This window comes from Pogona vitticeps, chromosome 1 (assembly GCF_051106095.1).
Source record: "Pogona vitticeps strain Pit_001003342236 chromosome 1, PviZW2.1, whole genome shotgun sequence".
In the NCBI taxonomy this organism is placed as follows: Eukaryota; Metazoa; Chordata; class Lepidosauria; order Squamata; family Agamidae; genus Pogona; species Pogona vitticeps.
Window position 1 is genome coordinate 122,056,302 of NC_135783.1, and position 26,525 is coordinate 122,082,826.

The following is a 26,525-nucleotide window of genomic DNA, read 5'->3' on the forward strand; positions in this document are numbered from 1 at the left end:
CTCCACGGGGCCGAAACACTCTCCCCAAGCTGTACTCTCTGGGGACAGTCCTCCAAGAAGGAACAGAGCCAGGCAAGCACCAAGCCACCAATTCCCAACTTGGAGAGGCTCCCCAGGAGGATACCGTGGTCGATGGTATCAAAGGCCGCCGAGACATCGAGGAGGACCAACAGAGATGTTTTGCCCCTGTCGGCCTCCCTCAACAAGTCATCGTACAGAGCGACCAATGCCGTCTCTGTACCATGGTGTGGCCTGAAGCCCGACTGAAATGGGACCAGGGCATCTGTTTCATCCAAGTGTGCCTGAAGCTGATCAGCGACCACCCTCTCGACCACTTTGCTCATGAAATAAACATTGGCGAAGGGCCTATAATTGCCAATTTCATCCGCTGCCATATTAAGTTTCTTTCTTATGGGACTAATGAGTGTCTCCTTGAGGAGAAGACCCATTTATTATTGCTGTGGCCCATGCTGTTGTTTTCGGCCTGCCTGCTTTGATTAGCCAGGCCGGGCAAGGGTCAAGGGAGGAGGTGGTAGCTCGACAGCGATCAAGCACCTTGTCCACATTGTCAGGCATCACAGGCTGAAAGGAGTCGAAAGATACCGGGCAAGACGGAGCGCTGGACATCTCAGCTCGACTCACTGTATTCAAAAAGGGGGAAAGCTCCCGGCGGATGGCCTCCACTTTAGATTTTTAAAAGGCTGCAAACTGGTCAGGTGAAGAACTAGGGAGAGGCCTATCACCCAAACCAGTTCCGGATAGGTCGCACACTATATGGAATAACTCCGCCTGCTGGTTTGACGCTTCGCTTATCTGGTTAGCGAAGAATGATCAACATGCAGCTTTTACCTTATTCAGGTAAAGGTTAGTTGCGACCTTAACAGCTATCCAATTATGATCCGTCGGGTTCTTCCTCCATCTACACTCTAGCCTTCTCCTCATTCACTTCATTGCTCGAAGGTCCTCGTTAAACCAGGGCGCTGGCCGAGCTCTACAGCGGAGAGGGTGTTTAGGCGCGATCGTGTCTATGGCACTGGTGGCAGCGGTGGACCAGCTGTCGACCAGAGCGTTGACAGGAACGCTAGCCAGGTCAGCCGTAACTCCTCTCATGGCATCCTGGAATCCCACCGGATCCAGTAGTCTTCGAGGGCAGACCACAGAAATAGGTCCCTGTTCCCTGCGAGGGGGGAGAGCCACTGTGAGGTTACATTTTACTAGGTGGTGATCTGACCATGACAAGGGGACTGACGCAAAGTCCGTCACCACCAGATCACACTTGCTCCAATTGGAGGAAAAGACCAGGTCCAATGTGTGACCACCCAGGTGGGTGGGGCTGTTGACAGGTTGGGACATGTTTAAGGAAGCCATGGTTTCCAAGAACTCAAGAGCTGGCCCAGATGGCTCTGCCCCCGCATGCACGTTGAAATCACCCAAGACCAGGAGCCTCGGGGATCCCAACAGTGCCGCGGAGACAAAGTCGGCCAGCTCTGGAAGGGAAGTGGTTGGATCGTGGGGAGCGCGGTAACCCAGCAAAATCCCAATACCATCCCTGGCCCCAATCGACATGTGGAGTGCCTCTAGACCTGGCGTTACCACCAAGGAGCGCCTAGTAACCTCCGAGCTGGATTTATAAACAATGGCTACTCCCCCCCTGCCCCTCCAGTCTACCCTGGTGCTGGACGGCATAACCAGAAGGCTCCAATCGAGCAACAATTCCAGCCCCGTGTTTGAGCTCCAGCTCTAGCCCCGCGGTCCCACGCTCAGTCCGGCAGCCAGTCGCCAAGGAAGCGAGGAGGGGGAGGCAGACCAAAAAAGGAAAAAGAGGAGAGAAAAGAGAAGGAAGAAAGAAAGAAAATAAAAACAAAGCAAAAATAGTGAATAGAAACCAAGAGGCAAGTCGGTGCGGCAGAGAGAAACGCTAGCTGCCAGCCACCGGCGCCATCTTGGCGAAAAAATGTTTGCTAAGTCCATCCTAACAGAGGAATCCCAGATTGGGACGACGCAGCACATTCTGAAGAATTTTAATTGCAGTTTTAAAGGCTTCTAATTTAAACAGATCTTTGGACAAAAAAAATGCTCGTTGCTGCCTTATAAATATAAATATCATCCCGCATTTCTGCAGGGTCCTGGAGGGGATTTTTTTTCCCTAGCTGAATGTATTTGCATAATATGTTTAATATTTTTTCCAGTGTTTTTAAAATATTGGATGGCATTTTGAAAATTATTCTTGCAGATAGAAATGTAAAAATAAATAAGTGATCTTTTCTCATGATTAAAAAAGGAGGATGATATAAACTGCCCTGGTGGGGAAGTCCGGATTTGGAAAAATATAACGAGTTAGAGTTATATGTAAGTAACTGATGGCTTTCATTTAAGAGAACGATTCACTTCAAAGAAGCAGGTTAATAGAGACATGTTGTCTCCAGTTTCCTGTTCAAATATATCTTTCATACAAACTTTAAGAGAAAAGTTATCCTACACTTTTAACCTCTTCTGCTTTTTTCTGCCTGTTGTTTTTTAAGATGTTGAAAAATTTGCTGAGGAAAAACAATCTTTCAGGAGTGTTTGGGAGCTGCTCTGAACTCTATTCTTTCTCTTTAATGAGTTTTTTTTAAATACCCAAGTTTAGAAATCCAAAAGTTTCTTCTTTCATAACTGTTTACATCAAGACGGATTGGTGCTGCAAGTCCACTAAAGACTAGAAATTGTAGTGTTGAATTTATGTATTTATTCACTCGCTCCTATTAAAATGTATAGTATTTGCAGTGCATAGGCCAAAAGGGCACCTAAAGGGTCCTGAATAAAGCATCATAAAAATGTTAGAACAGGCTTAAATGTTATAAAATGTGAAGGAACAAAAGGGCAGAAGACAAATGCAATTAGCCTCAAAGCAAACAATATCTTATTCAGGAGAACAAATTATCCAAGGGTTGAAAGCATGTCAGAATAAGGGGACATTGGGCAGTTTCCTAACATTTTCCGGGAAAGGAAGAGATAGGGAAGTCTTCCAAGACATACAGAGTCTGAGTGTAACTCCAGTGAGTTATTTGGTGCAATCCACTGGGTGCAGAAATCCTTAAAAAAAGGCTGTGATGATAAAATGTCAATTTTGAGGGAGAGCTACACAAGGAAGGAGCTCCTCTTCCCTTGGGGTCCTTATCACTATGATTCGAATAATGGAATGCCAATGCATGTGTGCAGGGGGAAAGGGCAAATCCTCGTAGTCACAGGCTGTATTTGTACCGCTCTCTTTTTATATACAAGTGCACCTCCTATGGCTGTGGGATAGAAGTCTTATTCAGATGTTGAGAATGGTGTTCACCAACAGGAAAGGAAGCAAGCTAGCCTCCTCTCCTTCCTGTGCAAGTGGAGAACAACAATCAGAGCACAACAGCATCCTCGGTGCATACAGTTTCTCCATGTGACTGTCACTCTCTATGTGAAAAGAATGAAGAGAGTAGCAAAGAAATCACTTGCTCCTTCTCCTCACACATCCAGGTTAGCCCTGCTGTGAATAAGGTTGTGTTGAATACTCACTCCCCACACATGCACATCTTTTTCAGTCAAAAAGGGTATCTTGAAGGTCAAGGGCATTTGTCAGGAAAATGAGCAACCAGTGTAAGGATGTTTACTTGTACACAAACAAACAAACCAACACCAGCACTTTTTTGCCTGCAACCACATTCACAAAACTATGAGATTTTGCACTTGCATTTTATTCAAAAATCTTTCATTTTGGGCAAAATGCAAGGTTTTTTTTGGCACAAAAATATGAGCTATTCTTTGCAAAGCACAGGTTTTTATTTTTCAAAAAAAAAAACACTTCGGATACTCTTTTGCAAACAAATGAGTGAAATGTAAAAAATAAAAAGCCCTGGCAATCTAATTCTGTGGGGAGGAAACGTTTCAAATTGTTTGTGTTTCTCCTGCAAAAATAAAGTATACAAAGATTTACAAGCCCAATTTCTGAGGACTTGAATTGGGCTGTGCTGTTCACGGAAAAGATGAGAATCTGTAAAGAAAACCCCTTTCCTGTAATTGTGCTTTGATACTCAGGTCCTAGGCACACTTACAGATTAAACTCTACTGAACATACTGAAATGTCTCCGGGATGGTGTCTAAGAATTGGGTTGTAATTCAGATATTCTTATTTATTTATTTATTTATTTATTTATTTATTTATTTATTTATTTATTTATTTATTTATTTATTTATTTATTTATTTATTTATTTATTTATTTTTATTATTATTATTATTATTATTATTATTATTATTATTATTATTATTATTATTATTATTATTATTATTATTATTATTATTATTATATGGTCATAGACCCGAAAATACAAAGATAAAAACATTATACAAGATATACAGAATAAGTAAGTTGTTAGAACATATCAGCAATAAAAAACCGGAGTCATGTGATTGTCGTAATATAACATTTTATGAATTCTTAAGCCTGAGAATAAAAACTTAGCCACCGACTGTGTTATTAATTGGTTCTCCCCAGACAGCAGAAACTTCAAGTAGTCTGTGGGAGGTACACTATTACATTTACACATTATTGGGTAGAGGTAACGGATACGTTCAGACCTATATAAGCTACATTCTAGAATGGACTAGTGTACCAAGGACTCGTTTGTTCCCCACAGGGGCATATCCTTTCTCCATAAGGAATGTCATTAAAGCACCCTTTTAACAAGGCTGAGGGAAAGCAATTAAACCTAGCCCTTGAGAAGACAAAACGATACCTTGGTGCTGTGATTCGATATAGATAATTTGCTAACTTGGGAAAGTTAAAATTTAAACCAAAGTCCATTGGTGAGCAGGTCCTGCCTGCACATGCTAGTGAATACTGGAGATTTATGTCTTTAAAGTGTTGTACAAGCATTGATCTGGTACTACCATAAGGCTGACTCAGAAAGAAGTCCATAGAGAAGCCTAAAAGATGTAATTTGTCAGTAAATCCCTTATGCCATGAGCTGGCAAAGACATCCTTTTGTAAATGGTATAAATACCCACTGGTTGAAGGAGCATATACCATCTTCAACCAGAATCGGAATGGACACAACCAAGCTTGACATTCCACCGATTGAAGGCCAGCCTCCAAACTCAAAGCAGCTGAAGAAACGCATCTTGGCATGGTGAATAGGAGTCGCAACGAGTTTGACAGAACACTTTCAACTGAGGGATTGAAATCATTTATCCAAATCGCAATACCATACAGGAGCTGTGCAAGCATTTTATACTTAACTATCTATAGAGCAGCACGGATGAACTGCCCACCCTGGACATAGTGGTATCATCTAAGAACTTTGCTTGTATTAGCCACCTGCACTGCTGCTTGTCTATGGTGAGACCAGGAGAGGGTACGCGAGAAGACAATTCCCAAAGTATTTAAATGTTTTTACTTGCTCTATATGCTGGCTAAAAAGATTTAGATCACAATGTGGGTAGTAGCTCTTAGACCATACTGCTTTCTAAGGCATTATTCTGGATATTGGGTACCGTTGTCGGCATCTGAGGCCACGGTCACACTAGAGAAGTCCCCACCCCATTCTCTCGCGTCTTCTGCTTCCTGTAGAGTCACACATTGCAATCACATGACATATGTCCCATGATAGTGGTTCATACATTTTAACTGTTCTGCATTTTTTAGTTAAATTAGATGTAGTACATTCGTCTACACCCCTGCAGTGGGGCATATCCCTTCCTCTTTTTCTGTGTCTCTCCCCTTCCCCCCCCTTTTTTTAAAATGTGGGTAAATTGGTGTGACAAAACTCCCTTGCTGGCCACATATTGATCTGGGGCATTTTTTTCCTGTTTCTGTGCTGTGTTACTCTCAGTTACTCTCCCTTTTGACAGAAGCATACCACTATGTCAACATCCTTGTTTGAAAATTATTATTTTTTAAAATTAAGGAAGTCAAACGACAACCAGTGGTGGTGGTTGTACCGCACACCAGATGTAAAGGAAATGAATCGGTTTTGAAGTACACACTCAATGGGGTGTTGAATGTATTGCGCGATTTGATGTGAAGATGGCACAGAATCAATTATGAAACAGAAACAAAAGAATCAATAATGGACATGCATCACCTGAACCTCAAAAGAAGGGTCGAAACTCATGAGGAGTAACTCAGAAACATTTTGCTGGTGTGACTGCAGACTTACATGTGAGTGAAGAGAAACAAGGCATCACCTAATGGTGCTTAGCAGGAAAAAGTTAAATCAGATCTTGAACCCAAGTTTCGCACATCCAGCTGCAACATGTCCAGCATACTACAGGAGTTATGTTGCTTTGCTCAATTATTGGCACAGCTACAGGTTGACTTCCTAGCCCAGTGCCAACTTGTTCTAGCACTGATTTCAAAATGATTGACCACAATAACAGGATTTTTAGTACTACATGTTTTCCATTTTTGGAGTATCCACTTCCAGAGTATTTCTGTATGCCAATAAAGGTTCTGGATCTGGATCTGATTTTCCATTTCTCAGAGTGACTTTTCTTTTCTTTTTAATAATTGTATACTTATTGTTCTTCGCTTTAATATTGCCTTTTAATGATGTTAACCACCACTGTATACTCATTATTTTCAACTTTAAATCTTGTCTTTCAACACTGTAGGCCAACGTGGTCCCTTTTCAAGGAGAAAGATGGGATAAAAAATAAATAAATAAATAATATATTTATTATTTATATTATAATATACAGTATATAATCCTGTTGAGTCTGTACAGTGAAAACCGAAATTGTGTTATTGGGGTGCAAGATTGTTCTGTCTGACTGTGTTGTGCTCAGACCTACACAGGTCATCCACTTAGATGACACTCGTCTGCATGCCTATGTGGCAGATTGGCAAAATACAGTACTGCAAAAACCACTTGAGCAATTTTACTTACATGTGCTGTATATCATGTTAGGATCTCAGCCATCCAAATGCAACTAATGCCAAGTTATCAAGATGTGAAATGTAGCCAATTCTTCCTTTAGTGGGTAAAAAAATCCCCATTATTATTATTATTATTATTATTATTATTATTATTATTATTATTATTATTATTATTATTATTATTATTATTATTATTATTATTATTATTATTATTATTGTTGTTGTTGTTGTTGTTGTTGTTGTTGTTGTTGTTGTTGTCGTTGTCGTTGTCGTTGTCGTTGTCGTTGTCGTTGTCGTTGTCGTTGTCGTTGTCGTCCTTATTATTATTATTATTATTATTATTATTATTATTATTATTATTATTATTATTATTATTATTATTATTATTATTATTATTATTATTAAAATGAATTGTACAAGGCATCAAGGTAAGCCTGGGAAAACACATCTTATTTTGCCCTAAAAATAAATAACCCACACACTGAAGAGGAAAATTGGCTCGGGAAAGATCCTGGCTGAGTTTCCTTATCTTTCTCTCTGCATGAGCTTTCTGTGTCTGCTCAAATCCAATTCAAACGTGTATGTCTGTTAAATCGATGACCTAATTCCACCAGTGTCTCTTGTCTTCCTTTCAGAAATGAGTCATTGGTGCTCCTACACGCTAGGTTGGGGAGAAATGACACTCTATTAAAACACTGCCATACATATTTTTTTTCACATATCTTTGTATGAAATGGGTCTTGTATCTCCCCTCAAGTCTTAATCTTTAAGTTTTTTGCTGTTATAATATCACAATGTCAGTTAGCTTGTAATATGTCTTTGGACAGTGAGTTACTCTCTGAAATCCTGGTGCACAACTTGATCCCATGTAATGTTGTTAATGTCATTAGCCACTGTGGCTTTCTGAGGGTTTCTAAGGGTCCCTTTGGTTCCCTTTTATTGAGGTGAAACTATTAGGGGTTGGTGGTTGGTGGGTGTCTTTAATTTCCCAAAGTTGCCGCCGCTGGGATGATTTTATCATCAGTGGCTACTTTTGGAAATTAAAGACTTCCCCCTGTTCCACACCCACCAATTGCTTCCTCACAATGAAAGAGATCCCAAGAACGCCTTGAAAACTTTGGGATAGAATTGGAAAAGTTTAACTTTTAAAAAATTGCTGCAGCTGATGACCTTATCAGCCTTACAGGCCACAAAGTTGCAAAGAGAATTTCAGCAACTGGATAGCTATACAAGGTAACTCCTTTACAAATTTTGACACATTAGCCATTAATAGTACAAACTGACATACCTGTAAGAACATTTTTATTCTGTAATAGTTTTATTGTTCGTTCATTTGTTTTTTTGTATGAAACTGGAACATCTGATTACGCATCTGTTTAGAATTTTTAAATAGGCTACATTCACAATCTGATTTGTTGAAGTTGGGTGTGTTTTTGTATACTACCTTGGAAGCCTTTTTGGGGTCAAAGGTTGTGTGTTTGTGTGTAACCCTCTTCAGATGTTCAATAAAATTTATTTATTTATTTATTCGATTTTTACCCCGCCCCTCTAGACAACGTCTACTCAGCACAGATGAGCAAAGAGAACAGACAAGCCCCATTTCCCTCCACCATAGATCTCCATATGGAGACAGCTAAATCTAGAGAGAAGAGCCTTTTCTTCATGTGAACCATTGCCATGCAGTGTTTCAGTGGAGAACCTTTTTTTTATTGGTTTCCACTAAATGGCGTGGAATAAAAATATAATAAATAAATAAATGTTAACCATTATATAATAGACAAGCAACAAGAGCAGAAACAAATAGAAAAGTAGTCAAAGTAAGAATGACACTGATTTTGGGAGATGAGCAAAAAAGGAACTCAAAGAACAATCTTAAAAACAGAGGATCTCTTGAGAATGCCACCATCCATGGAGGTCCACGTTATAAGTATACAGTACCTTGTTGGCCATTATGGGAAACAGGATACTGAATTGGGTACATTTTTGGTCTAATGTAGCAGAGCTGTTCTTATGACCACAAGTTACAAGGAATTTACACTCAAGCAACTGAAGTAGGAAGCCAGTTAGTGTCCTGGAATGAATGGAGAGTCAAAATAAAAAGACAATTTCAGTACAAAAGCAGAACGTCCCTCTTTGTTTCTGCATGTCTTTCAGGAGTGCCACATTCTCTACTAAAACTAGTCTAAAAATATAGGCGGTCAAATTTAGAAAAGGGAGGGAAGCACATTGCTGTGCCCAAAGACATTTTAAAGTGATGAGACTAGAAAGAGCTCTTATCACAGTGAATAGCGGCATGATCATTTTATCTCTAGGAAACATGAAGTACAAAGAAACCTGCCAGCTTTTAAAGTACCCTGAATCTGCTGATGCCATAAATGTCTCAAGCTATTTTGAAAATATCTGCTGTGCCCTGATGTTTGGAAGCCAGATAGTGAAGTTCAAATTAGAAAGTAGGGGAAACTGTACAGCTTTCTCAGACTGATCAGCTTCAGATCAGAGATGTGATTCCAGACAGTAGATTAATTTTCCTCAATAAATCATTTGTGAAGTTATATCGTTGCTTGTAACCCTGCTTAATTCTTTACCAAAAACGGGACTGCATTTTATCGGGATGAGAAATAAAATCAGTTATTCCGTGTTCATATATACTTAGTTTCTTAGATCAAATTTCTAACTTAGGTTGACTATGCTAACAGAGCTGAGCATTTTATTTTCAAAATTCCCTGTCCACTTTGAAAAGAAGGTCCAGAAGTACCATAGTAATGCTGAGGTACTTGTAAGCAACAGTGCAAATTCAATAGGCTTCTTACATTTTACACTTATCCTCATAGGCATCCTTCAGTCTCGAGAGACTATGGTAATGTGCTCTGTATGGAGAATTTGGAACAGCGTCTAGTGTGGCTGAGAAGGCCAATTCGAGAGTGACAGTCCCTTCCACACTGAAGACAAATCCAATCTGTCCCCTGTCTGGCTCCCTGCTTTTGCTGCTTTTGTGACTTCCTCTTTGCCTCGGCCTGCTGGGCAAGAGTCTCTTCGAATTGGGAGAGGCCGTGATGCAGTGCCTGCCTCCAGGCTGAACGCTCAGATGTCAGGTTTTCCCATCTGTTGAGGTCTATTCCTAAGGCCTTCAGATCTCGCTTGCAGATGTCCTTGTATCGCAGTTGTGGTCTCCCTCTGGGGCGCTTTCCCTGCACTAATTCTCCATACAGGAGATCCTTTGGAATCCGACCATCAGTCATTCTCACGACGTGCCCCAGCCAACGTAGACGTCGCTGCTTCAGTAATGTATTCATGCTGAAAATTCCAGCTCGTTCTAGGACTACACTGTTTGGAACTTTGTCCTGCCAGGTGATACCAAGAATCCGTCGGAGGCAACGCATATGGAAGGTGTTCAGCTTCCTCTCCTGCCGTGCACAAAGGGTCCAGGACTCACTGCAGTACAGGAGTGTGCTTAGGACACATGCTCTATAGACCTGGATCTTCGTACGTGTCGTCAGCTTCTTATTGAGCCATACTCTCTTTGTGAGTCTAGAGAACATGGTGGCTGCTTTGCCAATGCGTTTATCCAACTCGACATCTAGAGAGAGGGTGTCAGAGATGGTTGAGCCGAGGTACACAAAGTCATGAACAACTTCCAATTCTTTTGTGGAGATGGTAATAGAAGGAGGTGAGTCCACCCCCTGGCCCATGACTTGTGTTTTCTTCAGGCTGATTGTTAGTCCAAAGTCTTGGCAGGCCTTGCTGAAACGATTCATGAGTTGTTGGAGGTCTTCGGTAGAGTGGGCAACAATGGCTGCATCATCTGCGAAGAGGAAGTCCCGCATGCATTTCAGTTGTACTTTGGTCTTTGCTCTCAATCTAGAAAGATTAAAGAGCTTTCCGTCTGATCTAGTCCGGAGATAGACGCCCTCGGTTGCAGTTCCAAAGGCATGCTTCAGCATGACAGCAAAAAATATCCCAAAAAGTGTTGGTGCGAGGACACAGCCCTGTTTCACTCCGCTTCGAATGTCAAAGGGGTCTGATGTTGAGCCGTCGAAAACTACAGTGCCTTTCATTCCCTGATGGAAAGATCTGATGATGTTGAGGAGATGAGGTGGACAACCAATCTTGGGAAGTATTTTAAAAAGGCCGTCCCTGCTAACCAGATCAAATGCTTTTGTAAGGTCTATGAAGGCCACAAGGAGTGGCTGTTGTTGTTCCCTGCATTTCTCCTGCAGCTGTCGGAGGGAGAATACCATGTCAGTGGTGGATCTATTGGCTCGAAATCCACACTGTGATTCTGGATAGACTCTGTCTGCAAGCACCTGGAGCCTCTTCAGCACAACGCGGGCAAGCAGCTTCCCTACCACGCTAAGAAGAGAGATGCCACGGTAGTTATTGCAGTCGCCCCTGTCTCCTTTGTTCTTGTACAATGTGACAATGTTTGCATCCTTCATGTCCTGTGGTACTCCACCTTCCCTCCAGCAGAGACGAAAGACTTCATACAGTTCGGTGGTGATGATCTCCTTACAGCATTTCAGCACTTCAACAGGGATGTTGTCCCTTCCAGGTGCCTTGCCGGAGGCGAGGGAATCCAAGGCCGCATTTATTTCTGTTAGGGTTGGTTCGCTGTCTAGCTCTTCCAAGACAGGCAGGCACTCAATGTTATTTAATGCTTCTTCGGTTACTACATTCTCTCTGGAATATAGCTCGGAGTAGTGCTGTACCCAGCGTTCCATCTGCTGTACTCGGTCCTGGATGAGCACACCTGTAGCAGACTTCAAGGGAGCAGATTTCTTCTGTATTGGACCTAAGGCTTGCTTGATACCGTCATACATTCCTTTGATGTTACCTGTGTCCGCTGCTAACTGTATCTGAGAGCAGAGCTGGAGCCAATAATCGTTGGAGCATCTCCTGGCTGCCTGTTGCACTTGGCCGCGAGCAGCTCGAAGAGCTTGCAGGTTGTACTTGCTAGGACAGGCTTTGTATGCTGCTAGAGCTCTTCTCTTATCCTCGATGGCTGGCATTAACTCCTCTGAATGGGCTTCGAACCAGTCAGCCATCTTTTTGGTCTTCTTGCCAAAGGTGGATAAGGCGGTGTTATAGACAGTGTTCTTGAAGTGTTCCCATCGTTCAGGTGCATTTGCATTAGCCGGACCTGGAAGGGCTTCCTCAAGTGCTTGGGCAAAATCCCTCACTTTTCTTTGATCGCAAGTCTTGCTGATGTCAATACGTGGTCTTCCTTCCTTTTTCGTGTGATATACTCTCTTTGTTCGCAGTTTTACTCTACTACCTACCAGGGAATGATCAGTATCACAATCAGCACTCTGGTAACTGCGTGTGATCGTAATACTAGGAAGGCTGGAACGTCTAGTGAGGATTAGATCGAGCTGATGCCAATGCTTTGATCTTGGATGTCTCCAGGAAACTCTGTGTTGCAACTTCGTGTTAAAGAATGTGTTGCTGACACAAAGACCATAATAGGAGCAAAACTCCAGCAAGCGCTGGCCATTTTCATTCATCTTTCCGATGCCAAAACGGCCTAGACAAGTGGGCCAGGAGTTGTGATCAGCCCCAACTCTAGCGTTAAAGTCTCCAAGAATGAACAGTGCCTCTCTTTCAGGGACTTTTTTGATGGTAGCTGCCAGATCATCATAGAATTTGTCTTTCACTTCTGGAGTGGATGACAGTGTTGGTGCATATGCACTAATGAGGGTTACTGGTCCTGCTGATGAGTGGAGCTGCAGAGACAGGATTCTTTCACTCCCCACAGTAGGTGGAACAATGTATCTCAGAAGAGTATTTCTGACTGCAAAGCCAACACCATATTCCCTGGTCTCATTCGATGGTTTTCCCTGCCAGAAGAATGAGAAGTCTTTTTCTTTGACAGATCCCGAGTCTGGCAGTCTTGTCTCTTGGAGGGCAACAATGTCCATCTGCAGTCTACTCAGTCTACACTTATCCTATCATTAGGCAAAATGAGTCAGACATCATAGGCAACAGATTAGGGATGGAAGAAGAAGAAGAAGAAGAAGAAGAAGAAGAAGAAGAAGAAGAAGAAGAAGAAGAAGAAGAAGAAGAAGAAGAAGAAGAAGAAGAAGAAGAAGAAGAAGAAGAAGAAGAAGAAGAAGAAGAAGAAGAAGAAGAAGAAGAAGAAGAAGAAGAAGAATCATAGAACTGCATAGCTGGAAGGGACCCTATAGATCAAGGAGTCTAAGTAGGGAATTGAACGCACAGCCTCTGCAGAAAGGAAACAAGGGGATATTTATTTTAATTGTTATTATTGTATGTTTAATGGTATTGAATGGGAGCACTAAACTTGTATGGGGGTGACATTTACTTTTATGCCTCAGGCACCAAAATGCCTATGACTTAACACTGTGTATATGTCAAGAATTGTGGGTGGGTAAAGACACAGAAACAAAAGGCTAAAAGCTATGATGCTGGAAGATGGGACCTTCAGGTCAGAAGGCGTCCAACATTCTACTGAGGAAGAGCGGAGGACAAGTACAGGTAGTCCAGAGCTAATGAAGTGGTTGGGCCAAAGCCAAAAAGACGCTCAGCTGTGGACGTGCCTGGAAGTGAAAGGAAAGTCTGATGCTGCAAAGAAAAATAGTGCATAGGAACCTGGAATGTAAGATCTATGAACCTTGGGAAGCTGGAGGTGGTCAAACAGGAGATGGCAAGAATAAACATTGACATCCTGGGCATCAGTGAACTAACATGGACGGGAATGGGCGAATTTAATTCAGATGAGTATCATATCTACTATTGTGGGCACAAAGCCCGTAGAAGGAATGGAGTAGCCTTCATAGTCAACAAAGAAGTGGGAAAAGCTGTAATGGGATATAATCTCAAAAATGATAGAATGATGTCAATATGAATCCAAGGCAGACCTTTCAACATCACAATAATCCAAGTTTATGCACCAACCACCAATGCTGAGGAGACTGAAATTGACCAATTCTATGAAGACTTACAACAACTTCTAAAACTAACACCAAAGAAAGATGTTCTTCTCATTCTATGGGATTGGAATGCTAAAGTAGAGAGTCAAGAGATAAAAGGAACAACAGGAAAGTTTGGCCTTGGAGTTCAGAACGAAGCAGGGCAAAGGCTAATAGAGTTTTGTCAAGAGAACAAGGTGGTGATCACAAACACTCTTTTTCAACAACACAAGAGGTGACTCTAAACATGGAAATCACCAGATGGGCAATACGGTAATCAGATTGACTATATTCTCTACAGCCAAAGAGAAGCTCTATACAGTCCAAAGATGGAGAAGCTCTATACAGTCACCAAAAATAAGACCTGGAGCTGATTGTGAATCTGATCATCAGCTTCTCATAACAAAATTCAATCTTAAATTGAAGAGAGTAGGAAAAATCACTGGGCTAGTCAGGTATAATCTAAACCAAATCCCTTATAAATACACAGTGGAAGTGAAGAACAGATTTAAGGAACTAGATTTGGTGGACAGAACTTTGGATAGAGGCTCGTAAAATTGTAGAGGAGGCAGCAACAAAAACCATCCCAAAGAAAAGGAAATGCAAGAAAGCAAAGTGGCTATCCAACAAGGCCTTACAAATAGCAGAGAAGAGACGGGAAACAAAATGCAAGAGAGATAAGGAAAGTTACAGAAAATTGAATGCAGACTTCCAAAGAATAGCAAGGAGAGACAAGAGGGCCTTCTTAAATGAACAATGCAAAGAAATAGAGGAAAAGAATAGAAAAGGAAAAAACAGATAGCTGTTCAGGAAAATCGGAGATATTAAAGGAACATTTTGTGTAAAGATGGACATGATAAAGGACAAAAATGGGAGGGACCTCACAGAAGCAGAAGACATCAAGAAGAGGTGGCAAGAATACAAAGAGGAACTATACCAGAAAGATTTGGATATCCTGGACAACCCGGATAGTGTGGTTGCTGACCTAGAGCCAGACATCCTGGAGAGTAAAGTCAAGTGGGCCTTAGAAAGCTTGTCTAACAACAAGGCCAGTGGAGGTGATGGCATCCCAGTGGAACTATTTAAAATCTTAAAAGATGATGCCGTTAAAGTGCTACATTCAATATGCCAACAAGTTTGGAAAACTCAACAGTGGCCAGAGGACTGGAAAAGATCAGTCTTCATCCCAATCCCAAAGATGGGCAGTGCCAAAGAATGCTCCAACTACCGTACAATTGCACTCATTTCCCACACTAGCAAGGTTATGCTCAAAATCCTCCAAGGTAGGCTTCAGCAGCATGTGGACCGAGAACTCCCAGAAGTACAAGCTGGATTTCAAAGGGGCAGAGGAACTAGGGACCAAATTGCTAATATGCACTGGATTATGGAGAAAGCCAGAGAGTTCCAGAAAAACATCTACTTCTGCTTCATTGATTATGCAAAAGCCTTTGACTGCGTGGACCACAGCAAACTATGGCAAGTTCTTAAAGAAATGGGAGTGCCTGACCACCTTATCTACCTCCTGAGAAACCGATATGTGGGACAGGATGCAACAGTTAGAACTGGATATGGAAACACTGATTGGTTCAAAATTGGGAAAGGAGCACGACAAGGCTGTATATTATCCCCCTGCTTATTTAACTTATATGCAGAATACATCATGCGAAAGGCTGGACTGGAGGAATCCCAAACCGGAATTAAGATTGCCGGAAGAAATATCAGCAACCTCCGATATGCAGATGATACCACTCTGATAGCAGAAAGTGAGGAGGAATTAAGGAACCTTGTAATGAGGGTGAAAGAAGAGAGTGCAAAAAATGGTCTGAAGCTCAACATCAAAAAAACTAAGATCATGGCCACTGGTCCCATCACCTCCTGGGAAACAGAAGGGGAAGATATGGAGGCAGTGACAGATTTCACTTTATTGGGCTCCATGATCACTGCAGATGGTGACAGCAGCTCCGAAATTAAAAGACACCTGCTTCTTGGGAGGAAAGCGATGACAAATCTCGATAGCATCTTAAAAAGCAGAGACATCACCTTGCCAACAAAAGTCCGAATCGTCAAATCTATGGTTTTTCCTGTAGTGATGTACAGAAGTGAGAGCTGGATCATAAAAAGCTGACCGCTGAAGAATTGATGCTTTTGAATTGTGGTGCTGGAGGAGGCTCTTGAGAGTCTCCTGGACTGCAAGGAGAACAAACCTATCTAAAGGAAATCAACCCTGCGTGCTCACTGGAAGGACAGATCCTGAAGCTGAGGCTCCAATACTTTGGCCATCTCATGAGAAGAGAAGACTCCCTGGAAAAGACCCTGATGTTGGGAAAGTGTGAAGGCAGGAGGAGAAGGGGACAACAGAGGATGAGATGGTTGGACAGTGTCATCAAAGTGACCAACATGAATTTAACCCAACTCCGGGAGGCAGTGGAAGACAGGAGTGCCTGGCGTGCTCTGGTCCATAGGGTCACGAAGAGTCAGACACGACTAAACAACAACAAAGACACTGTTGGGCTTCTTCCACTTGGCAGTGATTATGGCATTTCAGAACTGTTTGGGGCACCTCTAATATCCACTGAGTCCAGATCAAAGAGGCAGCTACAGAGATAGCATGGAGGAGGTAGGTGTGGGAAGTGGGGAGCTGGTGAGGAGAAAAAACTGGAAGTTCATACAGTGAAGAGTATGAAGGACCAAGGCAAACTATGTATTCTGGCAATTGAAGCAGCTTGGTAACCAGTGTGGTGTAGTAGATAGAGTAATGGATTAGGTCTCAGGAATCCTGGGTTCAATTTCCCAGCTCTGCCATGAGGGTTAGAATTGGTAATATCACCCCTTAGATACCTCACCTACCTTGAAAACCCTAGTACAGATGCTCTAAGTCAGTTCTGACTTAACGGAACATAACAACAATGGAGCTAGGAAGTACATTTATCAAACTGGGGAGGTAGCATAAACTACCCCTCCCCAGGTTGAGGGTAAGACTTGGAGATATTTAGTGCTCTCAGGGATTGGAGATATACTCAAAGAGCTCTCGGGGGTTTTCATTTGTAAGGGAGATCATCATGATAATCAACTGCATGCGATTATGGAGGGGTCAGAAATTTATTCAGTTTGCATTTCAGTGTGATCTTACCATATTTACTCTTCATGCGCCTAAACATCAATGAGAGCAGAGTTTGGGAACAAAATTCAAGGACGGCAGTGCACTTCCTCAAAACAGATGTACATACAATAATACGTACATTTGGAGCGAAACACTCACAAAAATACAAAATGCAAATATTTTGGAAAATGTGCACAAAAAGATTTATGCAACAAAAGGTACCTGGGGGGGGGAAGCAAACCTCATTTGTGAGTTGTTGTCAGATAAATACTTTATGACAACATTAAAGATGCCCAGCGGCCCCTACGCTGGGCATCTTTAAAACCCAATTAAAAACATGGTTGTTCATTCAGGCCTTCCCCCCAGCCAGCTCTTAATTTCTTTTCTTTTCTTTCTCTTTCTTTCCTTTTTTTATTGTAGTTGTTACTGAATCCGCATGTACTTATCTGTGTTTTTATTGATTGATTTTGTATGGAAGCTGCCTAGAGTGGACTCAGTCCAGACTGGCAGGGTATAAATCAAATAAATAATAAAATAAATAATAAATTAATAAGAATAAACAATAACTCTATCTTTTACTTTATTTTTGAACAAACAGCAGGAACACTCTTGTGCTTATTTAGTGATTTTAATAATTATATTATGTCACCAAAGTTACACTTTGTTGGCCATTGTACAGAAATCAAGTCTTTCTTTTCAATGAGATGACTAGGAAGCTAAGGCTCAGTCGGCTAAAACTAGATTGGAAACAAGAGATGAGGATGGGTTAAATCCCATTTGTAATGTTGCAAGCAAGTGTGTGTTGAACAGCATTCAAATATGGAGAACATAGATCGATCACAGAGTATTTGGGTTCAACAAATCATCAATGTTCTAATCTGATCAAGTGTTCATGGATTTTTAGGAATAGTACACCACAGTTCCTTATTTATTACATTTCTACCATACCTTTCCACACACACAAATATCACTTACAAGGCAGCTTACAAACCAGATAGAATTTAAAAAATAAAATCATATTTAGCTAAAAAAAATATCAAATCATATAAAATTTTCTCCTCTTGCCCAACTTCTTGTTACCTTCCTTTTCTTTTTTACTTGCTAAAGATTCACACTGTTAAAATCAACACACAAGCTAATCAATACTCCATGCATCCACAGCACTAATCCATACAAAACAACAGTCTTGTATTCCAAAATGACAGTACTACTCCTTGTTGTAATAAGACTTATGGGCATGGAACCACATTGGCATGAAAATCTTTTTGCTTTTCCTTTTCGATCTGATCCTCTTTGACGGTGTGGTCTACTACACATATGGGTTAGTGCATGTGATCCAGGACTCTATTCTGATAAACAGAAATGAGACACTATTCAGACAAATAGGATTTGCACCAGCTGAGAGATTTTGGGATTATGTTCTGCTGCAGTCTTCAAATCTGTTACTCCAGAAATACCTTACTGATTTTACTGGACACACTTCATGTAGCGTGAGCTTTAAAAACCTTCATTTCATGGTTTTCAGTATTTAGTGCAAGGATAAACAAATCCAGGTACAAAATCATTGTAGAAATAATTACTGGAAAAGGAATCATAAATAGGGGCGTGCATTCAAATTTGGAACTACTTGGAATTCACAGAAAATGTCATAGTTCCGAATATATCCAAATCTGAATTTGATCACTGCAAATATCAGTAATAATAATCCCTAATATTCAGAATCCTATTTACTTCTACAGATTAAAAAGCAAAAAGCTAGGTTTCTGTTAGCTAGAGAAAGAAGTGAAAGTGAAACCTATTTCTCAGGCATTCTGGAGTGATTTCTTGGGAGATGGAACTTAAAGACATTCTGGCACTGATAGTAGTGGAGGCAGAGAACTTAGTGTCTCCTGACTAGAGTTACTATGGGATTCTCAAATGAGGGGGTCTGGGATATGTTCAAAACCTGTAAATGATGTTTGTGTGCACCAATAAAATCTAGAGACAGATAATATTTTTTTTCCACAATGGTTCTTTCCAACAGAAAGGTGGGCAGAACTGATTATGAATCCCCTGAGCATTTGCTCTTAGGATATGCTCTGGTACAAGCCTGCACTGTAGCAATTTTCTCTCTGACCTTTCCTGAACACTCAACTTACATTCTTTACATCTCATTGTATATTGTTTACTTAATATAGATTATGGTTAGTAGATTCATAGAGTAATACACTGTAAATCCTCAGGGAAATATTCTATTAGCTTTAGGCCCCTTCAGAATATATCAGGCAGGAGAATAAGATGTGTGTGTGTGTGTGTGCGTGTGTGTGTGTGTGTGTGTGAGAGAGAGAGAGAGAGAGATTCTGTGTCTGAGTGTGAGTGTGATTTTTATTGGAAGGGTTTATGTTATGCAGTAGTCTGAAGGCAGTGTGGTAGAAGAAATAGACACTTAGGGAAGGCTTCAGGAGTGCTCATTTATAATATATTGGGTGTTAGTCTGTAGATTCAATCTAATCCAATAATTCAAATGCAAGTTTCTTTTTGTGAGAAGGATGGCAAGATAGACAACATCCCTCATTCATGGAGCAAATGGTGAGCGCAAGCCCAAGATATCTGAGACTGAGAGGAAAACAACCCATTCAACAGAGGAGCAAGAGCTGAGCAACAAAAGAAAACTGCTAGTGACAATGGTGAAGGAAGTAGCAAAAGCAAAAGCAAAGCGTGCTGCTTATATACCGCCCCATAGTGCTTCAAGCACTCTCTGGGCGGTTTACAAGTTAATTATGCAGGCTACACATTGCCCCCCCCCCCAGCAAGCTGGGTACTTATTTTACCAACCTCAGAAGGATAGAAGGCTGAGTCAACCTTGAGCCGCTACCTGGGATTGAACCCCAGGTCCTGTGCACAGTTTTGGCTGCAGTACAGGAGTTTAACCACTGCGCCACAAGGCTCTGTCTGTCAGAACAGACAGATAAGCTGAAGCATCTAGGAGAAGAGATGACAGGTCCAGAACAGGGAATGAGTGACAGAAAACCAGAGATGACAGAACAAATAACGATGGAACCAGGGAGTCAGTTGGAAAAGGTGGGAAAGAAAGAAGAAGGGGGAGAGGAGAGAAGGAGAGAAGGCGGAGGAAGGAAAAGGTTGGTGGAAGCGGGGGAAGCCGAATCACATAAATGCAGTAAGATCCTTCCCTTGTGATGGGAATGGATCTGGTTAGAAGATCCCTGGACAAAGAAATGGGAATGGCTCATAGTGCCCAGAGAAGAGGCTGAGAGGAGACGGAGAGAGGTAGTGTCTGCAAAGCCTTCTTATTGGGGTGAGAAGGAGGCCTGAGAGTGGCCAAGGAAGATCAGGGAGAGCCTGCCTGAGCAAGGAAAGGAGAGAGAGGAGTAGATGGCAGTGGCCCTCATACTCAGGAGCAGGATGCAACAGGTCTACACCAAGGGCATCTGGAGGGAATGGAGTTCCCTTGCTGTTGGTTCAACAAGATGCCACATTAATTGACTTCTCCTTGAAGAAAGTTTCGAACTACAGTATTTCAAACACATTTCAGAAACCAGAAGCTAACCCCTTCCTCACACCATTGTGTGAGGAAGATAAGTTATGTATTCCTGTCACTGTTGAAAGTTTCCTAGATGCACCTATAATAAATCCTGTTGGTATAATCCATGTTTAAGGGTCATGTGTTGCCAGGCTAGATGTGGAAGTAAAGGGAAAAAACCCTTCTCAAGGTAACGTATCCTCAGTTTTCCGCAGTTGATTGGCTAGCTCAGTGAGTTGGGCATCTAGCAGTGGAACCCGATTTTGGGAGTTACGTTTCGCACTGTGCTTCCTTGGAGAAGGTAACAGTGACAATGATATTTCACACAATTTATAACATGCACCATCATATGCATTGACTTCAATTTGCATAGCAGATGCCACTTGCCCTCTCCCTCCCCCACACACCCTGGCAGCCCTGAATCTCCAGACATGCTCTCTAGAGTCCTTCAGACCTCCAGAAGAGATTTTTGAGGATGTGCAGAGAGCTGGGTGCCGGGGGGGGGGGGGACAGGATTTTTTCCACTAACCATTCCAGTTATGGTGGTAGGTGGACTCTGGATACAACTCATAAACTGGCTTTGTAGTGGAATTTATTTCATAGACATCTTGTTCTGTGGTTCTTACAAAGCTAACAGAAGGGAGGGGGAAAATATCTGGGACAGTTTCCAAATGAATAAAAATGCACCTGCACTGTGTTTGCCTGTTTTAGCAGTAGAAAGGAGAGAAAGAGTATATCCATGTAACTGCAAAGTGTGAAATCCAGCCATTTCTTTAAAAACTAAATGCCACATTTTAGTCAGACATATGCACCTTTCAAAAAGAAGTGAACTTTCCAGACTGTACTTTATCATAAGTGCGGGTTGAAGAAGAAAAAAAAATCATTTTTCATGCAGCTGTCAGCAATTACCACAGTCTTATAGTGGTGACTTCTGTGTGCCTATAAGAAGATGAATCTCATGGAGTTCTGTGGGGCTTACTCACAAATAAATGGCTATAGGACTGTAGTATTAAATGACATTCCCTTCCCAGAGAATTCCCAGTTGACCTTCAGGAAGATGAATACAATTACTTATTTAGACATACTTATTGATATTTCAGATCTAGTATTTTAGAGATGCAAAATAGTGATATTTCTATTGTATCTGTAAATACAGCAGTACCCCCATATCCACAGGATCAGTATCCACTTTCCCTTATCCAAGGTATGAAAATATTGAAAATATTAAAGTAAAAAAATCAGAAAAAGTATTTTCACATGTATTATCAGAGCTGGCCACTAGAGGAAGTGAGAGACCATGATATGAATAATTGTTGGTGGAGAATGCCTAGCATATTCTCTGGTGCACTCTAGAGGTCAGTTCTGATAATGTATCTGACAATTATTTTTCTGGGGTTTTTCCTTTCACCATGCTCTCTCTCTCTCTCTCTCTCTCTCTCTCTCTCTCTCTCTCTCTCTCTCTCTCTCTCTCTCTATCTATCTATCTATCTATCTATCTATCTATCTATCTATCTTTAGAAAAACAATACACAATTTAAAAAAACACAAGCTTGGAATGTTTTAAACTGAAACTAAATTCTGATTTATTCCTCCTCCCTGGAAGAATAAAGTGGGACTACGAGGAGTGGTGGATAAACTTTAATGCAGGGTCCTTTCTTCTAATACAAGTGGCACTCATGTGTGATTTATTCATTAGCAGAGTGGATAAAACCAATTTTAAAAAAATCAAGTTGATTTAATCATGATATGAATCATGATTTAAATAAAAATTGATTTTTAATTTAAATAGTCAAAACTGATTTTTCTAAAATTTAATTCATAATTAAATCATGACTTAAATCAATGTGATTTAAATCAAATCTACCCTAGTCTCCAGCATAGGAAATATATCAATCCACAGAGCCTATGTCCTTCCTTCCAGCATTCAGGCTGTCCACAAACTCCAACTTCCAATGGCAGAAGTGGGGGGGGGGGAATTCAAATACATCCTGAATTTTTATAATGGACATTCATAGTCAAGCCAAACCAGCTCCATGGTTGAACCAAGTTAAACCAAGAAGAGGTAACCAGAGAACAGCCATTAATCATTCAAAAATTACAAAGCAAGTTTACCTTTGCTAAGTCAAAGGTAAAACAAATCTATTAGAATGACAATTAAATTATCCAGATTTAAAAGCCCAACATTTAATAGCTGTTCTGATGCAAGCTGACAAGGGATCCCTGGCACTAAAAAAACTTCATCTATGAGACACGATTTTGTTCATGAGAAATTAAGTTATTCATAACTACAGTTATTTATATTATCATGAACTCCAAAAATATGGATACAAATTGGTTAGGTATCTGACCTCTTCAGAAACTTAAGCAAATAATTAATATTAATCTATGCCATTACAAGTCTATAATGATTATTATGTCATGTATCTCCAGTCTGGCTTTCAGGAGGATAAAAATGCAAAAACAAAACAAACAAGCAAACAAGAAGAAACAGCTAAAGCTCTATTCAATTGCTATTAAATCATGTGAACAGCACAGATGATGAGGAAAGTCTGCTAGCCCATTAGGGTCAGCATAAGTGTGAAGTGACTTGTCAGTACTTAACAACAGATATGCAGAGGATAACACGGTTAAAGCAATAAAATGCTATCAAAAGTTCTCAAAAGCTGCCTCACGCAGAATCAACGTTCTGGGTGGGTTATTAATTGACCGGATCACCAAAAAGTTCCAAACAAGCAGACCTTTTTGAGTTCTACCAACTCAAAGGTAGGAGAGGAAACAAATAGTTCCCCCCCAAAAAGTAAGAGGGAGGCAGGACATGCTGTTTATTGTTGGATATGACTGCTGGTAAGGCCAGAGATGCGACAGAGATGTCCAGATATTGTTTTATTGCATTAGAAGAAAGGCTGTAAAATGATTCCTTGACACTGCTGTCTCAAGATGAAGCTACAAGCTCCATATTGCCTGGCCAGCACTATACATTCAGGAACAGAAGGTATTATATCTGGACTAATTAGGGAGGGATTAATCCTTCCTCCCCTACCCCAAAATATTACACCATATTTGCCTGGTGGAGAATGATAGTAAAACAAGCTCCTTTGGTTTGTAAATGATCCAAAATGGGATTATCTGATTTGTTTCTATTGGGAGATAAGATGGGTTCTTTTTTCTTTATACAGAATCAGATCATTAGCCACAGTTCCAGTTACACTAAAGCTTAGAAAAGTCAGTTTTCTGGACTAGAGGCTCCCAGGATCTCCCAGCCATCATGACCAATTCCTGTTGTCCGGAAAAGGAATTTTTCCAAGCTTTGGCTTTCACAGATAGTAAGTACTCTCCAAGATTTCAGCAATGTTGTGAAGTAAATAGGGGAAGATCGGTATGCAAAACAGGTGCTCCTTTAGCTACAGCCTACATGTTCAGATGCAGAAAGTGTAGAAACTTTGCACCTGCATTATCCATGTATCTGTGACATTCCTAGTCCACCTTCCCGTTGCTATTATCATGCCCGCGACAACTTATAAAATTAAATTGCACAAAAGCAATTATAGGAAATCAATGCAGAATACTTTCTAGCACATACAAGAACAGCAATATAATAGAGGAAACAGAGAACTCCTTCAGCACCCCTCCCTTGGCTGCCGATAGATGATGGCTTTTCATGCATACATAATGCAGTCATGTTTGCATGAGCAGTAATGGTCCCGTGTGAAACTCCAGGCTTGCAGGCTCCCTGCTTTTCCTCCCACATGATCAGAAGGAGGAATAAACTGGGCTTCTGTTTGGATGTCACACAGGAACCAGGAATTATTTCCCATTAGCAAATTCCTGGTTCGCTGCTCCATATGAATCATGATCTGTGGTTTTAAATAAACTATGCTTTGCTAAACAAACTGAAAAAATCAATCTAGGGTTTGAAATTATGTCGCTTAACAATTGACTGGAGTATATTTTAAACCACAATTCCTGATCCACACATAATGACAGACCAGGAATCTACTAATAGGAAACCCCGGACTTGGCAAGATGCCTCAATTTGAATGGGCTAGAAAAGGCGAAATAGGGTCGCTTAAGGTTGTGTCAAGCTCTAGGGTGCTATTTGGTGCACCAGAGGTAATTATTTTAAATAAATTTGAGGCTCCCTAGGGATGCCTTTTGGTTTGGGGATGCTTTGGGACAATGGAGAAATTTTTAAGACAAAAATCACCACTTGATCACCACCAATGGTCTTGATCCCAACAGCGGCACTCCAGAAGTAATTTTAAAAAAACTATTAAAAATCCCCCCACCCTTTGTTACAAGGTTCCCAAAGCCTTCCCCAGGGCAAAAGAGATCCCCAGAGAGCCTTGGAAACTGAAATGGGGAGACAGGAATCTTTAAATTAATTTTAATTAATTACTTCTGATGCACTGATCCAATTCATACTGGCAGAACTGTGCCAACAGGACTGTCCCCATTCTGTTATCTGGTGGTTTTGCTGCTTTGTCTTGTTGGCTTAATTGTAATCATTGTATCCTGTGCTGTTATTGTTATGATGGTCTAAAAGCCAATTTCATAAACAAAAGAACCAGTTCTTCTTGAGTGAAGTAAAATGCATTCTGCATTAAGTGTGAGGAAGAGGAGGCAGTGCCAAGAAAGTTTCTCCTACCGGCAACTTTATTTAATAGCAAGGGAAAACCCTTGCAGCCAACACATGAACTGGCAGCTGTCATCAGAATGCGTGAGAATAAATTAATACATATCTTCCTGGCATGGCAAGCCTAGAGGCCAAGTCAGTCTCTGACGTCTCTTGAGAGGGTTCAAACAGAATCCTGTCAGAAATGCTGGCTAAGCCCTGCCCATGTAGATAATATATAGCCAGACTGACCACTGATGTTACTCTGTACAAGGTTGTTTCCTATGAAAAATATGTGTTATATCTTGAAAACCAGTTACAAAACAAAGCAAGCTTGTTTCCATAGTACAAGAAGAAAAGCTTTGCCATTGCTGTGGCAATCACACAGAATCAACACTTTAAAAATTACCTCTTCTAATGTTGGGGCCCTTCATTGTTCACAGACACAGAAACACACAATTACTAAATTGTAGAGGGAGCACAAGAAAGGTTTTAGGAATGAGACGGTGTGGACCAGTCATCTCCAGACTCTCCACTTTTGTGATGATAGTCATAAGGCATGCAGAAAAAGGATACAGCTTTAATACAGCTCATGTTTTTATTCCCTCTATTATGTCTAGTTCCACCTCATTCTGTCTATAAAATAAATCACATGCATGTTTTCTGGGAAACGACTGCATTTTGTTACAGCCCAGCCTCTCTCAAACTGAGTGCTGCTGCTTCTGCCATGAGAGATCCCAAATAAATGTCATTATGGAACTTTGTATTCATTTGAAATAAAGTTGCAGGGGGGGGGGGGGTAGCAAAAAAGAAAAGAAAACTCAAATGCATAACATCTCAAAAAGGTCACACACACCAAAAAAAAAAAAAAAAAAACCCATTCACTGTGATTCTTACTATGCCACAGATCAGCTTGTGGAAAGTTTTTGTTATTTGATTTTAACTTTCCCTACAGAAAATGGAAGGGTGGCATTGAGGAGAAGAGAGCAGAGAAGGCTGTAGCTTAGAAGTGGAGGAAACAAAACAGAGGGGGCAATCTTACCGCTAGGCAGTACAACCGGGGGGGGGGTTAAATGGAGGGATAAGCCCTCACACTTTGTTAAAGTACAGTAGCCAGTTGACTAAATGGGTGGGGAACAAATTCAATAAATAAATAAAGTGATTTGGTTGCCTAAGGGAAGCAGATTGCTGCTTAGAAATAGGGAAAGGTTTGAGGATTTCCCCCCCCCATGCAGAAATAGCACACTTCATACCCTAATATGTGTCGGTAAGAGCACCATTCATCACTCCATCTCAATAAATCCTAGATCAACCTTGACGGCAATCCTTACACCCAATCTTTAAGAATAAGCTTAGACCAACAGATTATCCACATGAAAGTATTGTGCTGTCATTCTGCTGTCTCACCGGCCAATAGATATTTATAGTTCAGTGCAATTTGTGCACCAACAGGCCAAACAATATAAAGTCT